Below are 20,455 nucleotides of genomic sequence, written 5' to 3'. Positions count from 1 at the left end.
CAGCATCTGTCCAGCTCTTGAAAGGCATGCACACCATCTATATGTTAATGCAAAATAGCAGTGGAAGGAAAGGAAGGTGGTGGAATCTTGGAAAAGGGCCTTTCCTCCTTGTTTTTCTGCCTAGTGAAACCCCACATCTATTAATCCACCAGGGCAATTTTCACAGGGAAGGGATGAAAAAGGATTTATCTCCAACAGGCAGTGAGGGGTGTTTGAAGTAAGAGAATAGAAGACTAGATTGGCCAACGGTCTCAACTGAACAAGCACGAAGGCCTCAGAGTCTTGTGGCTAATAAAATGTGCCATCCCTTTTTACACCTGCAGGTGCCAGGCGGGCAGAGCTCCTGCACCAAGCCCTGCTGCACCTCACCTGACGCACCACATGGGGGGCAGAAAAGGCTCGGAGGGAAGGACAAAGAAGACTGACCTGGCAGGGACTTTTGGGTCCCTTTTCTCCAGCTGGGTGGCTCTGCAAGGTACCTGGCACAGGAATGAATGAAAGCACTAGCCAGCACGGCCTGAGCTTTTGCTGAATGTACCGTCTTGCCCTAGCATAACATGCGAAGCCTTCATATGAAGACATTCCCCTTGTCTACTTCTCACTCCCTGCAGCCCCTGGCCCAAAATTCCTAAAGTCATACTTATAATTGGCAAAATAATTCACCACAAGCAGATTGGGCAGACAGGGAACAAAACCAACCTTCACCTTCACCCTTAAATGGTGTTGGAATGTGTAAGCATCTGTACCTCTCTCGTATCTGTCTCCCTAGCATTGAGCACTATACCCAGCACTTGCCCACTCAGCTGAGGGGTGAACTTCCCAGGGGCTCTGCTCTCAATGAGACACAGCCTTGGGGCCCAGGGAAGGCCAGCCATACACAGATGGTATCAGAACACCCAGGCAGAACCACTCCCTACTTCAGCTATAATAGGTCCAGAAAAGCATCTCAGTGGAGCGTCTTCAGTGAATAAAAAGAATGCCTGGAACTACTTTCAATGAATCCCTGGTCTCCAGGAACTGAACTCTGTCAGTCCTTTTACTTGTGTTGAACATTCTTCAAATATGTGTATGGGAATGCCAGCTTGAACACAACATGTACACTTATACCTTTTTCAAACTTCTTAAACAGAGGGAAACATGGGATATGGAACAACTTGCTGCCCACCTCATTGGCTTCCAAAGCTGAGCATTCCTGGCTGCTGGAATGAGGCAGGGCACCAGCTGGATATAGAGAGCACTGAGAACAGTGGCCTGGATCTCAGGGGAACAGCTGGCAATTGAAATCCATTGGAATGTGCTTTGGGTTAGCAGAGATGACCTTGACACCGCAGTCTGGCAGCAGAAAACTGCAATCTGCATGGCACTTGAGGTTGTGACGGGGAGACAGGGGAATAAGCATTAACAGCAAAGTTAGAGATAGCTGGGCACTAAGGCTCATGTCTATAATCCCAAAATTCTGGGAGGCCAGGGCAGAAGGATCACTTGAGCCTAGGATTTCAAGATCACCCTGGGCAACATAGCAAGGCTCCATCTTTACAAAATTAAAAATGTATCAAAAGCCAATCAGGGCTTGGGGGTGTGCACCTGTGGTCCCAGCCACTCCCAAGGCTGAGGTAGTAGAATCACTTGGCCTGGGAAGTTGAGGATCATGCCACTGCACTCCAGTACTCTGAGTGACAGAGCAAGACGCTGTCAGAAAATAAGAAAACAATAAGAAAGAAAAAATGGTTAGAGAAAAAAAAGAATGTCTAAATGAATAATGTCAGCACTGGATTCCCCATGATCTTTTGCTACTTGCCACACTCTGTTCTCCGTACAACAGCCTGAGACATGTTTTTAAGTAAATTCAAATCCTATGTCTCACCTATTTAAAACCTTTCTGTGGCTTCCCATTACATTTACTATATGCTCTAAACTGATTTCCTGCTCTCCTGGGCACTGCATGATCTGCTCATCCTTCCAATGCGTTTCCTCATCACTCTCCCTTTTACTCATGATGCCTCAGGCAGATTGGCCTCCCTTATATTCCATAAACAAGCAAATCTTTCTTGCCTTTGGATCTGCACATTTATCATTCCCTTAACATAAAATGGTATTCCTCATATTCTCATGGTTGGCTCTCTGTTGACATGTAGATCTCAGCTGAACTGTTAAGGATGAGGTGAGACATCCCTGACCGCCCCTCCTGAATACACTCTGCTTCACTCATCACATCACCCTGTTTCTCCCCTCCTAGCTGTTACCGCAACCTGCAACTAACTTATCAGTTGTCTATTTCATTGTTTATATGTACCTGAATAGGGACCTTAGACAGCTTGCTCCCTGCTACATTCCCAAGAACCTAGAATCATGCCCAATGTCATAGAGAGCCCCATAAATATTTATTAAATAAATTAATCCATGGAGGCAAAGCTGGACCAAACTACATCAGCACATCTGGAGAATTACAGCAGTCAGAGGAGGAAAACAGTGAGTTAGGATGGAACCCAGCAGAATGGGTCACTACCTAAGCTAACAGACCTGAAAAGTCTTTTATCATTCCTTGACTGGACAGTTTCCTGCATAAACCCATGCCATTGTACAGGTCCACTTTTGCCCAGATTAACCCACAGAGCCAACAGCAGGGTCAAGGAAACATTCGCATGGAAAACACCAAAAGAGAAAGCAGTCCCACAAGCAGTCGCTCTGGTAATAACTTTTAAGGCTATTTGTATAACCCAAATATATGTATAGGATGTATACCACCTACATATTATAAAGGAAAAATAAACTACCATTGTACAGCTCTGCTTTCATATAACTGCAATTCAGAACACAGAATTCAGGAAAGTGAACATCAAACTTTCAAATCAGCAGTCACTTAAAAAAATTGTTTTCCATAGTGTCTGACCCAAAGCAGCTCCTTTGATTCTTCTCAGAACAAAAGATCTTAAAAGAGCAGCTCAGTAATGACTGAAACAGCCAGTGGATTATAGTTTTTTTCACATCCTTTATATCACCAGGAGATAACTATGGAATGTTGCACTCTGGACAGAAGAGCAATACTTATATTCCCCAACAAAAATCATACTCTCTATCTATTTTTTATGTTATTTTATTTTTTTATTATACTTTAAGTTATGGGATACATGTGCAGAATGTGCAGGTTTGTTACATAGGTATACACGTGCCATGGTGGTTTACTGCACCCATCAACCCGTCATCTACATTAGGTATTTCTCCTAATGCTATCCCTCCCCTTGCCCCCCACCCCCCGATAAACCCTGGTGTGTGATGTTCCCCTCCTTGTGTCCATGTGTTCTCATTGTTCACTTCCCACTTATGAGTGACAACATGCGGTGTTTGGTTTTCTGTTCCTGTGTTAGTTTGCTGAGAATGATGGTTTTCAGTTTCATCCATGTCCCTTCAAAGGACATGAACTCTTTCTTTTTTATGGCTGCATAGTATTCCATGGTATATATATGCCACATTTTCTTTATCCAGTCTATCATTGATGGGCATTTGGGTTGGTTCCAAGTCTTTGCTATTGTAAATAGTGCCGCAATAAATATACATATGCATGGGTCTTTATAATCTTTCGGGTATATACCCAGTAATGGGATTGCTGCATCAAATGGTATTTCTGGTTCTAGATCCTTGAGAAATCACCACACTGTCTTCCACAATGATTGAACTAATGTACACTCACACCAACAGGTTAAAGTGTTCCTGTTTCTCCACAACCTCTCCAGCATCTGTTGTTTCCTGACTTTTTAATGATCACCATTCTAACTGGAATGAGATGGTATCTCATTGTGGTTTTGGTTTGCATTTCTCTAATGAACAGTGATGATGAGCTTTTTTTCATATGTTTATTGGCCGCACAAATGTCTTCTTTTGAGAAGTGTCTGTTCATATCCTTTGCCCACTGTTTGATGGGGTCATTTATTTTTTTCTTGTAAATTTGTTTAAGTTTCTTATAAATTCTGGATATTAGCCCTCTGTCAGATGGACAGACTGCAAAAATTTTCTCCCATTCTGTAAGTTGACTGTTCACTCTGATGCTAGTTTCTTTTGCTGTGCAGAAGCTCTTTAGTTTAATTAGATCCCATTTGTCAATTTTGGCTTTTGTCACAATTGCTTTTGGTGTTTTAGTCATGAAATCTTTGCCCATGCCTATGTCCTGATTGGTATTGCCTAGGTTTTCTTCTAGGGTTTTTATTGTTTTAGGTCTTACATTTAAGTGGTTAATCCATCTTGAGTTAATTTTTGTATAAGGTGTAAGGAAGGTGTCCAGTTTCAGTTTTCTGTATATGGCTGGCCAGTTTTCCCAACACCATTTATTAAATAGGGAATCCTTTCCCCATTTCTTGTTTTTGTCAGGTTTGTCAAAGATCAGATGGTTGTAGATGTATGGTGTTATTTCTGAGGCCTCTGTTCTGTTCCATTGGTCTATATACCTCTTTTGGTAGCAGTACCATGCTGTTTTGGTTACTGTAGCCTTGTAGGATAGTTTGAAGTCAGGTAGTGTGATGCCTCCAGGTTTGTTCTTTTTGCTTAGGATTGTCTTGGCTATACAGGCTCTCTTTTGGTTCCATATAAAATTTAAAGCAGTTTTTTATAATTCTGTGAAGGAAATCAATGATAGCCTGATGGGAATAGCATTGAATCTATAAATTACTTTGGGTAGTATCACCATTTTCACGATATTGATTCTTTCTATCCATGAACATGGATGGTTTTTCCTTTTGTTTGTGCCCTCTCTTATTTCTGTGAGCAGTGGTTTGTAGTTCTCCTTGAACAGGTCGTTCACATTCCTTGTAAGTTGGATTCCCAGGTATTTTATTCTCTTTGTAGCAATTGTGAATGGGAGTTCACTCATGATTTGGCTCTCTGTTTGTGTGTTATTGTTGTATAGGAATGCTTGTGATTTTTGCACACTGATTTTGTATCCTGAGACTTTGCTGAAGTTGCTTCTCAGCTTAAGGAGTTTTTGTACTGACGTGATGGGGTTTTCTAAATATACAATTATGTCATCTACAAACAGAGCCAATTTGACTTCCTCTTTTCCTATTTCAATGCCCTTTATTTCTTTCTCTTTCCTGCTTACCCTGGCCAGAACTTCCAATACTGTGTTGAATAGGAGTGGTAAGAGAGGGCATCCTAGTTTTGTGCCAGTTTTCAAGGGGAATACTTCCAGCTTTTGTCCATTCAGTATGATATTGGCTGTGGGTTTGTCATAAATATTTCCTATTATTTTGAGATATGTTCCATCAATACCTAGTTTAGTAAGTGTTTTTAGTGTGAAGGGGTGTTGAATTTTGTCTAAGGCCTTTTCTGCATCTATTGAGATAATCATGTGTTTTTTGTCATTGGTTCTGTTTATGTGATGGATTACATTTATTGATTTGTGTATGATGAATCACCCTTGCATCCCAGGGATAAAGCCAACTTGATCATGGTGCATAACCTTTTGAATGTGCTACTGGATTCGGTTTGCCAGTATTTTATTGATGATTTTTGAATTGATGTTCATCAGGGATTTTGGCCTGAAATTTTCTTTTTGTTGTTGTATCTCTGCCAGGTTTTCATATCAGGATGATGCTGGCCTCAGAAAACTAGTTACAGAGAAGTCCCTCTTTTTCTGTTGTTTGGAATAGTTTTAGAAGGAATGGTACCAGATCCTTTTTGTACCTCCAGTAGAATTCAGCTGTGAATCCATCTGGTCCTGGGCTTTTTTGTTGGTAAGCTATTAATTACTGCCTCAATTTCAGAACTTGTTATTGGACTATTAAGGAATTGTACTTTTTCCTGGTTAAGTCTTGGGAGGGTGTATGTGTCCAGGAATTTAACCATTTCTTCTAGATTTTCTAGTTGATTGGATAAAGAGTCAAGACCCATCAGTGTGCTGTATTCAAGAAACCCATCTCATGTGCAGAGACACACATAGGCTCAAAATAAAGGGATGGAGGAAGATCTACCAAGCAAATGGAAAACAAAAAAAAAGGCAGGGGTTGCAATCCTAGTCTCTGATAAAACAGACTTTAAACCAACAAAGATCAAAAGAGACAAAGAAGGCCATTACATAATGGTAAGAAGAGCTAACTATCCTAAATGTATATGCACCCAATACAGGAGCACCCAGATTCATAAAGCAAGTCCTTAGTGACCTACAAAGAGACTTAGAATCCCACACAATAATAATGGGAGATTTTAACACCCCACTGTCAACATTAGATGGATCAACAAGACAGAAAATTAATGAGGATATCCAGGAATTGAACTCAGCTCTGTACCAAGCAGACCTAATAGACATCTACAGAACTCTCCACCCCAAATCAACGGTATATACTTCTCAGGACATCACACATATTCCAAAATTGTCCACATAGTTGGAAGTAAAGCACTCCTCAGCAAATGTAAAAGAACAGAAATTATAACAAACTGTCTCTCAGACCACAGTGCAATCAAACTAGAACTCAGGATTAAGAAACTCACTCAAAACTGCTAAACTACATGGAAACTGAGCAACCTGCTCCTGAAGGACTACTGGGTACATAACGAAATGAAGGCAGAAATAAAGATGTTCTTTGAAATCAATGAGAACAAAGACACAACATACCAGAATATCTGGGACACATTTAAAGCAGTGTGTAGATAGAAATTTATAGCACTAAATGCCCACAAGAGAAAGCAGGAAAGATCTGAAATTGACACCCTAACATCACAATTAAAAGAACTAGAGAAGCAAGAGCAAACACATTCTAAAGCTAGCAGAAGGCAAGAAATAACTAAGATCAGAGCAGAACTGAAAAAGATAGAGACACAAAAATCCCTTCAAAATATCAATGAATCCAGGAGCTGGTTTTTTGAAACGATCAACAAAATTGATAGACTGCTAGCAAGACTAATAAGAAAAGTGAGAAGAATCAAATAGACACAATAAAAAATGATAAAGGGGATATCACCACCGATCCCACAGAAATACAAACTACCATCACAGAGAATATTATAAACACCTCTACACAAATAAACTAGAAAATCTAGAAGAAATGGATAAGTTCCTTGACATATACACCCTCCCAAAACTAAACCAGAAATAAGTTGAATACCTGAATAGACCAATAACAGGCTCTGAAATTGATGCAATAATTAAGAGCTTACCAGCCAAAAAAAGTCCAGGACCAGACAGATTCACAGCTGAATTCTACCAGAGGTGCAAAAAGGAGCTGGTACCATTCCTTCTGAAACTATTTCAATCAATAGAAAAAGATAGAATCCTCCCTAACTCATTTTATAAGGCCAGTATCATCCTGATACCAAAGACTGGCAGAGACACAACCAAAAAAGAGAATTTTATACAAATATCCCTGATAAACATCGATGCAAAAATCCTCAATAAAATACTGGCAAACTGAATCCAGCAGCACATCAAAAAGCTTATCCAACATGATCAAGTGGGCTTCTTCCTTGGGATGCAAGGCGGGTTCAACATATGCAAATCAATAAACATAATCCAGCATATAAACAGAACCAAAGACAAAAACCACATGATTATCTCATTAGAAGCAGAAAAGGCCTTTGACAAAATTCAACAGCACTTCATGCTAAGAATTCTCAATAAACTAGGTATTCATGGGATGTATCTCAAAATAATAGGAGATATTTATGACAAACCCACAGCCAATATCATACTGAATGGACAAAAAGTGGGAGCATTCCCTTTGAAAACTGACACAAGATTGGGATGCCCTCTCTCACCACCCCTATTCAACCTAGTGTTGGAAGTTCTAGCCAGGGCAATCAGGCAGGAGAAAGAAATAAAAGGTATTCAATTAGGAAAAGAGGAAGTCAAATTGTCCCTGTTTGCAGATGACATGATTGTATATTTAGAAAACCCCATCGTCTCAGCTCCAAATCTCCTTAAGCTGATAAGCAACTTCAGCAAAGTCTCAGGATACAAAATCAATGTGCAAAAATCACAAGCATTCCAATAACACACAAACAGAGAGCCAAATCATGAGTGAACTCCCACTCACAATTGCTTCAAAGAGAAGAAAATACCTAGGAATCCAACTTACAAGGGATGTGAAGGACCTCTTCAAGGAGAACTACAAACCACAGCTCAATGAAATAAAAGAGGATACAAACACATGGAAGAACATTCCATGCTCATGGGTAGGAAGAATCAATATCATGAAAATGGCCATACTGCCCAAGGTAATTTATGGATTCAATGCCATCTCCATCAAGATACCAATGACTTTCTTCACAGAATTGGAAAAAACTACTTTAAAGTTCACATGGAACCAAAAAAGAGACTGCATACCAAGTCAATCCTAAGCCAATAGAACAAAGCTGGAGGCATCACGCTACCTGACTTCAAACTATACTACAAGGCTACAGTAACCAAAACAGCATGGTACTGGTACCAAAACAGACATATAGACCCAATGGAACAGAACAGAGGCCTCAGAAATAACACCACACATCTACAAACGTCTGATCTTTGACAAACCTGACAAAAACAAGAAATGGGGAAAGGATTCCCTATTTAATAAATGATGCTGGGAAAACTGGCTACCTATATGTAGAAAGCTGAAACTGGATCCCTTCCTTACACCTTATACAAAAATTAATTCAAGATGGATTAAAGACTTAAATGTCAGACCTAAAACCATAAAAACCTTGGAAGAAAACCTAGGCAATACCATTCAGGACATAAGCATGGGCAAGCACTTCATGACTAAAACACCAAAAGCAATGGCAACAAAAGCCAAAATTGACAAATGGAATCTAATTAAACTAAAGAGCTTTTGCACAGCAAAAGAAACTACCATCAGAGTGAACAGGCAACCTACAGAATGGGAGAAAATTTTTGCAATCTACCCATCTGACAAAGGGCTAATATCCAGAATCCACAAAGAACCTAAACAAATTTACAAGAAAAAAATCAAACAATCCCATCAAAAAGTGGGCAAAGGATGTGCACAGACGCTTCTCAAAAGAAGACATTTGTGCAGCCAACAGACACATGAAAAAATGCTCATCATCACTGGCCATCAGAGAAATGCAAATTAAAACCATAATGAGATGCCATCTCTCACCAGTCAGAATGGCAATCATTAAAAAGTCAGGAAACAACAGATGCTGGAGAGGTTGTGGAGAAACAGGAACACTTTTACACTGTTGGTGGGACTGTAAACTAGTTCAACCATTGTGGAAGATAGTGTGGCTATTCCTCAAGGATCTAGAACTGGAAATACCATTTGACCCAGCCATCCCATTACTGGGTATATACCCAAAGGATTGTAAATCATGCTGCTATAAAGACACATGCACACGTATGTTCATTGTGACACTATTCACAATAGCGAAGACTTGGAAGCAACCCAAATGTCCATCAATGATAGACTGGATTAAGAAAATGTGACACATATACACCATGGAATACTATGCATCCATAAAAATGGATGAGTTCATGTCCTTTGTAAGGACATGGATGAAGCTGGAAACCATCATTCTGAGCAAACTGTCACAAGAACAGAAAGCCAAACACCGCATGTTCTCACTCATAGGTGGGAATTGAACAATGAGAACACTTGGACATAGGGTGGGGAACACCACACACCGGGGCCTGTCGTTGGGTGGGGGGAGGGGGGAGGGATAGCATTGGGAGAGATATACCTAATGTAAATGAGGAGTTAATGGGTGCAGCACACCAACATGGCACATGTGTACATATGTAACAAACCTGCAAGTTGTGCACATGTACCCTAGAACTTAAAGTATAATAATAATAAAAAAAGAACATGCTCCTTTAGTTCAGAGGAGTTTGTTATTACTCACCTTCTGAACCCTACTTCTGTCAATTTGTCAAACTCATTCTCTGCCCAGTTTTGTTCCCTTGCTGGTGAGGAGTTGTGATCCTTTGGAGAAGAGGCATTCTGGTTTTGGGAATTTTCAGCATTTTTGCACTGGTTTTTCTTCATCTTCATGGATTTATCTACCTTTGGTCTTTGATGCTGATGACCTTCAGATGGGGTTTTTGTGTGGGTGTACTTTTTGATGATGTTGATGTTATTGCTGTCTGTTTGTTAGTTTTTCTTCTAACAGTCAGGCCCCTCTTCTGCAGGTCTGCTGGAGTTTGCTGGAGGTCTACTCCAAGCCCTGTTTGCCTGGGTATCACCAGTAGAGGCTGCAGAACAGCAAAGATTGCTGCCTTCTCCTTCTTCTGGAAGCTTCATCCCAGAGGGGCACCTGCCAGATGCCAGTCAGAGCTCTTCTGTATGAGCTGCCTGTTGACCCATGCTGGGACATGTCTTCCAGTCAGGAGGCATGGGGATCAGGGACCCACTTGAGGAGGCAGTCTGTCCCTTAGCAAAGCTCTAGCACTGTTCTGGGAGATCCACTGCTCTCTTCAGAGCTGGCAGGCAGAAACGTTTAATTCTGCTGAAGCTGTGCCCACAACCACCCCTTCCCCCAGTGCTCTGTCCCCAGGAGATGGGAGTTTTATTTATGACCTTCTGACTGGTGTTGCTGCCTTTCTTTCAGAGATGCCTTGCCAAGAGAGAAGGAATCTAGAGAAGCAGTCTGGCTATAGTAGCTTTGCTGTGCTGTGGTGGGTTCCACCCAGTCCAAATTTCCCAGTGGCTTTGTTTACACTGTGAGAGGAAAACTACCTACACAAGGTTCAGTAATGGCAGATGCCCCTCTCCCCACCAAGCTCAAGCTCCCCTGGTTGACTTCAGAATGCTGTGCTGGCAGTGAGAATTTCAAGCTAGTAGATCTTAGCTTGCTGGGCTCCATGGTGGTGGGGCACACTGAGCAAGACCACTTGGCTCCCTGGCTTCAGCCCCTTTCAAGGGAGTGAAATAGTTCTGTCTTGCTGGTGTTCCAGGCACCACTGGGGTACAAAAAATAACTCCTGCAGCTAGCTCGATGTCTGCCCAAATGGCCACCCAGTTTTGTGCATAAAACCCAGGGCCCTGTTGGTGTAGGCACCACCTGGTCTGCAGGTTGCAAAATCTGGGGGAAAAGCATGGTATCTTGGCCAGATATCACAGTCCCTCATGGCTTCCCTGGGCTAGGGGAGGTAGTTTCCCGACCCCTTGTGCTTCCTGGGTGAGGCAACACCCCACCCTGCTTCTGCTCATCCTCCATGGGCTGTGTCCACTGTCTAACCAGTCCCAACGAGATGAACCGGGTACCTCAGTTGGAAATGCAGAAATCACCTGCCTTCTGCATTGGTCTCACTGGGAGCTGCAGATTGGAGCTGTTCTTATTCAGCCATATTGCCAGATTCCCATACTCTCTATCTATTAAACAGTGCAGCAGAGGAAAATCAGAGGAAAGGAAAAAAAAAGCAGGTGTCATTAGAATACTTGGAAAAATAGTGGATACTTTGGAGAATTGTGGTCATTTAAAAGAAGCTCAGAAGTCTAAATTAGATGTCATTGTAAATGGGTTGATAAAAAGAAAAGGGAAATTGACCATGATTCCACTGTTAGGCCTTCACTTTTTATTCAGGTCTCAAATTGGCTGCTGCTTTGGTGGATTGATAATTTCAGGACACAGAGTGGAGGGTCTTTAATCTGGCAGCAAAGATGGAGTGCTTGTGCTGAAAGTTCAGGGACATACTAAGAAAGAACATGTCTATGGGTGACTGTCTGGCTGATGCAGCAGTAACAGTGCCATTGTGGGACAGGATGCCTAGATGACCGTGACCCTTGAAGATGACCTCCAATACCCTGATTTGTGTGGCAACATGTGACTTGGCAAAAAATGGAAGGTTCATGATTTAGTCTGTTTGTGCTAGTATAACAAAATATATGAGGTCGGATAACTTACAAACAATTGAAACTTATTTCCCATGTTCTAGAGCCTGGGAAGTCAGTAATGAAGGTCCTGTTATGTTCCATGTCTGGTGTGAGCCCAGTATCTCCTTCCAAGACAGCATCTTGTTGCTGCATTCTCTGCAAGAGATGGACACTGTGTCCTCACATGGCAGGAGAATGGAAGAAGCCACCTAGTCCTTTTGAGCCCTCTTATAAGGTCACAATCCCATTCATGAGGACCCTGTCATCATATGTTAATCACTTCCTAAAGGAAGCAGTTTAAATCCTATCACATTGGCAATTAAAATTCAACCTATGAATCTGGAAGAGATATATTCAGACCATACAATTTCACAAGATCAAGAAGGAATATGGGACAAGGGTAATCTTGGTATAGCCTAACTCATGCACTGCTGTAATGGACTTTGGGAATATTTTTTACTTCAAGTCACAGAGCCAAGGCCAGAGACAAGAAAAAATGCAGGAGTGAAGGAAAGAGTAAAATATTCACTGTCAAGACCTAGAATGTTACAGGATTTTATGGCCCATTGACTAATATTTATTCTGTGCAATGCAATGACCTTCAAGAAAAGTAGCAGAAAGAGAGTTTTCAGATAAGGAATTCAGGAACCATAGAAACAAATTAAAATTGACTAGTTCAGTTTTTCAAGAGTAAATAAGAAAGGAGATATCTTTATTTTGGTCATATTGGATAGCTTTAGTAGATAGATGGAGGCTTTCTCAATAAAGTGCTACAGAGCTAAATAAACGGCAGAGACTTAAGTCTAAGAAATCTCCTCTTACTCAGGAGTCCCCAAAAACATGACCTCAGACATTGGGCAGACTCATTAGAGAGCTCTCCCACCAGCCATGTCCTATAGCATATGATCAAACCTAGGCAGACTTTGCTCTCCTCTGGCCTGTTCCCCAACCCTCATACCCTTGTCCTCCATCAGGAATCTGCCTCATAGGCAGTGGGACTTGGTGCCCTTTCTAGATATTTACTCTTTGGAAGTTCACTTCTAGAGCATAGAACTCTTTCTCACATACAACTTTTCTCACTCTCTTTTTATTTGTGTTCAATTCATAACCATGGTCTCATGATTCTCCTCACATCAGAAAAAGATAAGAACATCTCAGTACTAAATTGTCCTTTGTGGTTAAATAAATAAATAAGTAAAGCCTTGAAGATAAGACTTGAAATCAGAGAAAACATAAGTAGGATAACATCCACCTCTCCAAACACCCAATCACAGTCTCATAAATCAATTCTTTTCATGCTTTCATGCTGGCTAGTAATCATGTTGCAAAATTTACCAAAGTTTCTTTTTATTACAGGAACTTCAAAGAAGGCATAATGGACTGCTTAAGGTCATCTCTTCAACCCTGAAATCACCAGCTGAGGACCTGTGGGATTCAACAGAGACTGGTTTGTGGTAAGAGTGAAACAAATCACATGAGCATATAGTATTAAAGCAATCTGGTATACAGACAGTGCAGACAATGATGTTAGCTTACTTTATAAGAGAATGTAGTAGAAGCTCTTTTTGAATACATCCATCTGGTGATAACTGTGCTCCTGGACACACATGTGTGTAATTTTTTAAGTTGTGTCCGTACTCAGAGGACAACATCCAAAATTCCAAGTGAAATGGCAAGAATATTAAGATAATGCCAAAATACTTTTCTCCATTGCTCAGAAACAGGGAAAAATGAATGACCACAGTAAACTGAAGAGGTGCATATAAAATCTCAAAAGGAATCTCTTAACTCCTAGAAATTCTTACATTTGTAATGCAATCTGATACAAACATAGGCAAAAGACCTGAATAGACACCTTGCCAAAGAAGATGTATAGAATGCAAAAAACCGTGTAAAAAGATATTCAACATCATATGTCATTAGAAAATTGCAAACTAAAATGAAAATGAGATACCACTGCACATCCATTAGAATGGCAAAAATCCACAACACTGACAACACCAAATGCTAGCAAGAATGTGGAGCATCAAGAATGCTCATCCTTTGCTGGTGGGGATGCAAAATGGTACAGACACTTTGTAAGGCAGTTTGGCAGTTTCTTTTAAAACTAAACATATTCTTACCATATGATTCAGCAATCATGCTTTATTTAATTTACACAAATAAATTGGAAACTTATTTCTTAAAACTTACTTTTAAGTTAGATCTTCTTCTTTTTTTTTTTTTTTTTGACAGAGTTTCGCTCTTGTTGCACAGGCTGGAATGCAATGGCATGACCTCGGCTCACTGAAACCTTTGCCTCCAGGGTTCAAGTGATTCTCCTGCCTCAGCCTCCCGAGTAGCTGGGATTACAGGCATTCACCACCATGCCTGGCTAATTTTGTGTTTTTATTAGAGACGGGATTTCTTCATGTTGGTCAGGCTGGTTTTGAACTCCTGACCTCAGGTGATACTCCCAACTCGGCCTCCCAAAGTGCTGGGATTACAGGCATGAGTCATCATGCCTGGCTGGTTAGATCTTTATAGGGGTTTTATTCATGATTATCAAAACTTGGAAGAGGTCAAATTGTCTTTCGGGAATTGAATGCATAAGCAAACTGGTACATCCAGACAATGATATATTATTCAGTGCTAAAGAAGAAAAAAGCAATCAAGCCATAAAAAGACATGGAGGAAACTTAAATGTATATTACTAAATGGAAGAAGCCAAAATAAACGGGGTACATGCACTGTGATTCCAACTATATGACATTCTAGAAAAGGCAAAACCTTGGAGACAGTAAAAACATCAATGGCTGTCAGGGTCAGGGTGCACAGAGGAATGAACAGGTAGAGGACAGAGGATTTTAGGGCATATGATACTAAAATGGTGGTGATATGTCATTATACATTTGTCAAAACTCAGAGAATGTAGAGGACCAAGAGTAAACTTTGGACTTTGAGTGATAAAGATGTGTCAATGCAGGTCAATTCATTTTAACAAATGTACCATTCTGGTGGAGGGTGTTGATAGTGGGGGAGGTTATGTATGTTTGGGTGTGGGAGTATACGAGAACTATCTGCTGTTTCCCTTAATCTTGTCGTGAAGTTAAAACTATTATAGAAAATAAAGCCCACTTTAAAACTTAAATGAGATAATATATGTAAAGCACCTGATATATAGTAAAGGGCTCAATTAATATATTATTAGAGCTCATATGTAGAGCTTTCTATATGCAAGGAGATGTCCCATATGACCTATTGGTCTGATCTTAACTGATTCATCTTTAAAATAAAGTTCTAGAGTGGACTTGCTGGGTCAAGTATGTGAAAGTTTAAAATATTTTATCAGATACTCACTAGAAATTTGCATCAACTTACACTTCCAAAAATAACACACCTGTTTCCCCACATCTTCAACAACACTTAGTAAATTGAGTTATTTTAATACTTGCTAAACTACTTGTGGCTTTCACACTGGGTTCAATGAAGGGTTCATGTTCTTTGTAAAGAAATCCCCACAGAAAAAGGCACCTCACTGGAAGTATGACAATCTACTTTTTTTTTTTTCTTAAACATTGGAATTTCAAGAGCTCTTGCATCAGCATAAAGTTTGATTTCATCTGAAAACTCAACTGGGGAAAGATCTAATTTCAAGCTCCCTTGCAGAGTTCTTGGGAGATTCAGTTCCTTGCAGGTTACTAAACTGAAAACCTCAGTTCCCCCTTGACTGTTGGATGCCTTCAGTCCCTTGCTATATTGTCCTCTCCAGCATGGCAGCTTGCTTCATCAAAGCCAATGAGAAAGTGGAAGTGTAAAAGCAAGATGGAAGTCACAATACTTTCTAATCTAATCATGGAAGTAATGTTTCATCACTTTTGTCCTATTATACTGGCTAAAACAATTCACTAGTTTCAGCCCATGTACAAGGGAATGAATACCAGGAGGTATTCACTGGAGTCACCTTAGAGGCTGGCTACTATACCATCATTGTCAGCATCTAGAGCACCTGGTTGAATGCCATCTATGTGACCTCACCCCACCCAAGATAACTGGCAGACAGAGTAATAAGTAGAAGAAGGAAATCAGATTTTTCTAAAGTCTACTCCTTCCTCACTTCGAAGGCCTTCTGGGAAAGACAGCAAAGTTGAGCTCATATAAACCAAAAGCTCTGGTCCCAGTTCTCCCTGTATGGTAGGAAGAATTGCCCATTCTTTCTTACTTCTGACAACTGGCTCTTCAACTACACTTCAAATACCTGAGAACCTACTCATATCCATTCTCTGAATGGGAAGAAAATTGCTCCTCCTTGGCAAACATCTTTGGCCTGGGCAAAAGTCCCAGGCTTTCATTAGTATGGGAAACTTTCCACTTTTTTCATTTTTGTGGTCACTGTTCTCTTCTATATCCTTTTATGTATTAGTCCATAAGCACTAAGTTTGAAAGCACTAAGACATTCTAGAGTCCTTGATTGTTCACCCATCCTTCCATTTCTTTATTCAATAAACATGTATTAAGCTCCTATTATGTCAGATGTGCACATTCTTATGGTAATAAAAAGATGTATGAGACATAGACACTTTATTTAGTCAAACACTCAACAATATTTGAACATCTACTCTGTACAAGGTGTTAAGGATCAATAAAGGAGTAGTGCAGTTTAAGACAACACAACAAAAACAAACTCTTCACTCCACTGGCTGTAACACCTTTCTACTGAGATCTTCAGGGCACAACTTCTTGAACAGGTGTTGTTTTCAATAGTCACTCTCTTCACATTTTTCTTCTATTCCTCAACATACAGAAAAAACATGGGTTGGACTTTCCAGTTGAACTTTCAACCCAACTATTTGTGGAAATTGCTGTTACCAAATTACTTATGATGTTGTCAAAACCAATGATCAATCCTCTTCCTATTACATTTCATGCATCAGCAGCATCCAACATAGTGTCAGCAGAATCCAACATAGTGGACCACATTCTTTTTGAAATACTTTCTTCACTTGACTTTACAATGCCATCCTCTCCTAATTTTCCTCCTGCCTGCCACCGACTCCTACTCAGTATCTTTAGCTGACCCCTCCTCCTCTGTTCAACCTCTAAATGTCGATATGTCTATTCCAGGATTCAGTCTAGAAACTTTTCCTTTTATCCTTGAATATTCTTACCCTAGCTTATTTCATGTAGTCCTGGTCTTTTAAAAATTATTTTATGCTACTCATGTCAAAGTTGACCTCTCTAGGACTATAGCACAAGGGGTATAATTATTCTAAAGTAACCTGGAAGTTTAATAAGCTGGCCAAGAAGAGGGATTTTCTTTTTCCCAGCATGAGGAACTCTATCTAGTATATGTCCCTGTAGAATGGGTGGCTTTCTCCCCTAAGAAAAGGAAAACGCTTTGCACGAGCCCCCAAAACTCTAGGTTCTGGGCAGTTGATTTTCCCAGATAATGTTGTGAACAGCTGGCACCTAAATCTAGATTGTTTCACGCCAAAAGCCTGTGTGTTCCTCCATTGATAAAGCTGTGTCCTCGTGCTAATGTGATAAAAAATTATAGTAAGGGAAACTAGTCTTCCTACACTGAAACACAGACTCACATTGTGAGCCCAGTAATTTCCTGACCATTTATGCATCAGTGTAAGATAGGAGGATGGGGAAATCATGCCATCTATTCTTTCGCTGATTAGTAATCTTTCTGAGTTTTCCTAATACAGTATTTTTTTTTGGCTGAACGCAGAAGAATTTATTGATGGTACACAACCAGGTGGGGCTCCCTAGGCCTCTCCCTCTTCAGAGGGTCTACATGGAAACTGTGAGGAGGGGAGATTCTCATCGTGGTGGGACACTGAGTGTGGCAGGGACTCCCCAGAAGCTGAGGGCCTCTGTTTTCCTCTCATGCTCTCGCTGGGGCTGGTGGTCCCGGGATCTTACTCTTTGAAGGCCATGTGGGCAATGAGGCCAACCACCCTTTTGCTATAGCCAAATTCATTGTCATACCAGAAAATAAGCTTGAGAAAGTGGTCATTGAGGGCAATACCAGTCCCAGGATTGAAGGTGGAAGAGTGGGTGTCGCATTTAAAGTCAGAGGAGACAGGCTGGTTCTCAGTGTAGCCCAAGATGCCCTCGAAGGGGAACTCCGATGCTGCTTCAACACTTTCTTGATGTCATCGTTTTTGGCAGGATTTACATATGGCAGGTCAGGTCCACGACCAACAGGTTGGCAGTGGGGACATGAAAGGTCATGCCAGTAAGCCTCATGTTCAACTCAGGGATGACATTTCCCATAGCCTTGACAGTGCCAGGAGATGCAGGAATGGCATTCTGGAGAGCCCCGGGACTGTCATGGCATAGTTTCCTGGAGGGGCTATCCACAGTCTTGTGGGTGGCAGTGACATGTGGACTGTCGCCATAAGTCCTTCCATGACACCAAAGTTGTCATGGATGAACTTGACCACGGGTTCTAAGCAGTTAGTGGTACAGGTGGCATTGCTGATGATCTTGAGATTGTTGTCATACTTCTCATGGTTCATGCACATCACAGATATGGGGGCATCAGCAAAGGGGCAGAGACAATGACCCTTTTGGATCCCTCCTGAAAGTGAGCCCCAGCCTTCTCTATGGTGGTGAAGATGGTGGTAGACTCTATGATGTACTCAAGGCCAGCATCACCCTATTTGATTTTGGTGGGATCTAGCTTTTGGAAGATGGTGGTGAAATTTGTATTCATGACAAGCTTCCCGTTTTCAGCTTTGACGGTGTCATGGAATTTGCCATGGGTGGAATCATACTGGAATATGTAGACCATGTAGTCAAGGTCAATGAAGGGGTCATTGATGGCAACAGTATCCACTTCAACAGAGTTAAAAGCAGCCCTGGAGACCAGGCATCCAATACAGCCAAACCCATTGACTCCAGGCTTCACCTTCACTGTGGTGCCTTGGGGATGCCGCTGGTGCCGCACAAGAAAATGTGGCTGTCTGTCTAATGGGAGAAGCAGAAAGCTACAGCATGTTATTTAACCCATAATTATCATATTGAGAAATTATTTGGGAACTCTGATGCCAATAGGTGGTGTCTCAGATGGGCGTCACTTGACATAGCATGCTGACCTTCCCCGAGCATGTGGACAATTCAGTTGTCTCAGTATTACCTGTTTAAAAGACTATCCTTTTGCCCCATTGAATTACTTTTGTGAAAATCAATTGGCCGTATGATTTTGGCCATTAACTAACACATAAGCAATAATTTCCTCAAAATGGATTATAGGCCTAAATTTAAAGTCAAATTATACACCTCTTAGGAGAAAACATAGATTAACATACTCATGAACTTGAGTTCAACAAAATCCCAACATTTCCTGGTAGAAGAAAAAAGTTGAAATATGAGACGTGATCAAAACTAAAACTGTTTGCATTTTAAAAGACATCAATAAGATAATGGAAATATAACCCAGAGACTGAGAAAAAAAATTTCAAATCATACATTTGATAAAATATTTGTATCCAAAATATAAAATACACTGACAACTAATAGCAAAAAGATAAATACACCAATTTTAAGTTGGGCAAAATATTTGAATAACCATTGCACCAAAAGGTGTAGGAATAGCTAATAAAGCACATGAAAAGATGGTCAGTATCATCAGTCAGCAGGGAAACGCAAATCAAAACTACAATAAGACACCACTTCTTACCCACTAGAATGCTATGATAAAAATGAAGGACAATAACAATTAAGAAAGTGAAATAACAATGATGTGGAAAAATTGAAATACTCATGCATTGTTGATGGGACATGCATCCATGTTGGAAACCAGTTTGGCAGTTTCTTAAAATGTTGAAGATACATTTACCATATGACCTAGCACTTTCATTCCTTTTTGTCTACCCCAAAGGAAAAAAACCTATGTCCACACAACACATGAATGTGAATATTCATAGCAGCTTTATCCATAATAGTCCATAAAGTAGAAACACATCAAATATCTATCAACTGATGAAAGAATAAACAAATGGGAGTGATCCATACAATTTAATAGAATTTAGCACCTAAAAAAATAAAATGTTGATACGTGCTACAACATAGGTGAACCACAAAAGCACATTAATCTAAGTGAAAGAAGACAGATACAAAGAACCACATGTTGTATGACTGCATTTTTATGATATCCAGAAAAGACAAATCTGTAGAGTCAGTAAGTCAATTAGGGGTTGTCTGGAGCTGGAGTGGGAATAAGGGGTGGTATTGATGATCATGAGGGATTTCTTAGGAATTATAGAAATGTTCCAAAACAAGATTGTGATGATGGTCAAACAAGTCTAAAATTTTACTAAAAATAATTGAACTGTACACTTAAAGCAGGTGAATGTTATGATATGTCAGTTATACCTCAGTAAAGCTGTTTAAAAACAAAATAATGTTAGCAGTGTGGCCTTATTGACCCCTAATCAGTCTTGCTCTTTGTTTTATTTCTTGCTTTCTTTAGTGCTTACATTTATTAGCTTCACTCAGAGACTCCAAGAGCCACTGGCTGAAATCTACCAGCCTCCAGAACTCTCAACAGCTAAAGGAATGAGTGACCCTCTCCTGAAGGCGATGGGGATTGTTAAGGTGCACTCCGGCATCTGCTATAGCAGGTAAAGGCACGTGATGCACCTGAGTGGTCTCAGGTAGTGCTC

At 40.5% G+C, this 20,455-nt stretch overlaps 1 pseudogene; it reads right to left on the bottom strand.

The window, feature by feature from the left end:
• Positions 1–17,153: 17,153 nt before the first annotated feature.
• Positions 17,154–18,597, bottom strand: LOC100455094 (glyceraldehyde-3-phosphate dehydrogenase-like; annotated as a pseudogene).
• Between the last annotated feature and the right edge of the window lie 1,858 nt (positions 18,598–20,455).

Source organism: Pongo abelii, chromosome 1 (assembly GCF_028885655.2).
Source record: "Pongo abelii isolate AG06213 chromosome 1, NHGRI_mPonAbe1-v2.0_pri, whole genome shotgun sequence".
In the NCBI taxonomy this organism is placed as follows: Eukaryota; Metazoa; Chordata; class Mammalia; order Primates; family Hominidae; genus Pongo; species Pongo abelii.
This window is presented reverse-complemented; position numbering and strand designations above follow the sequence as displayed.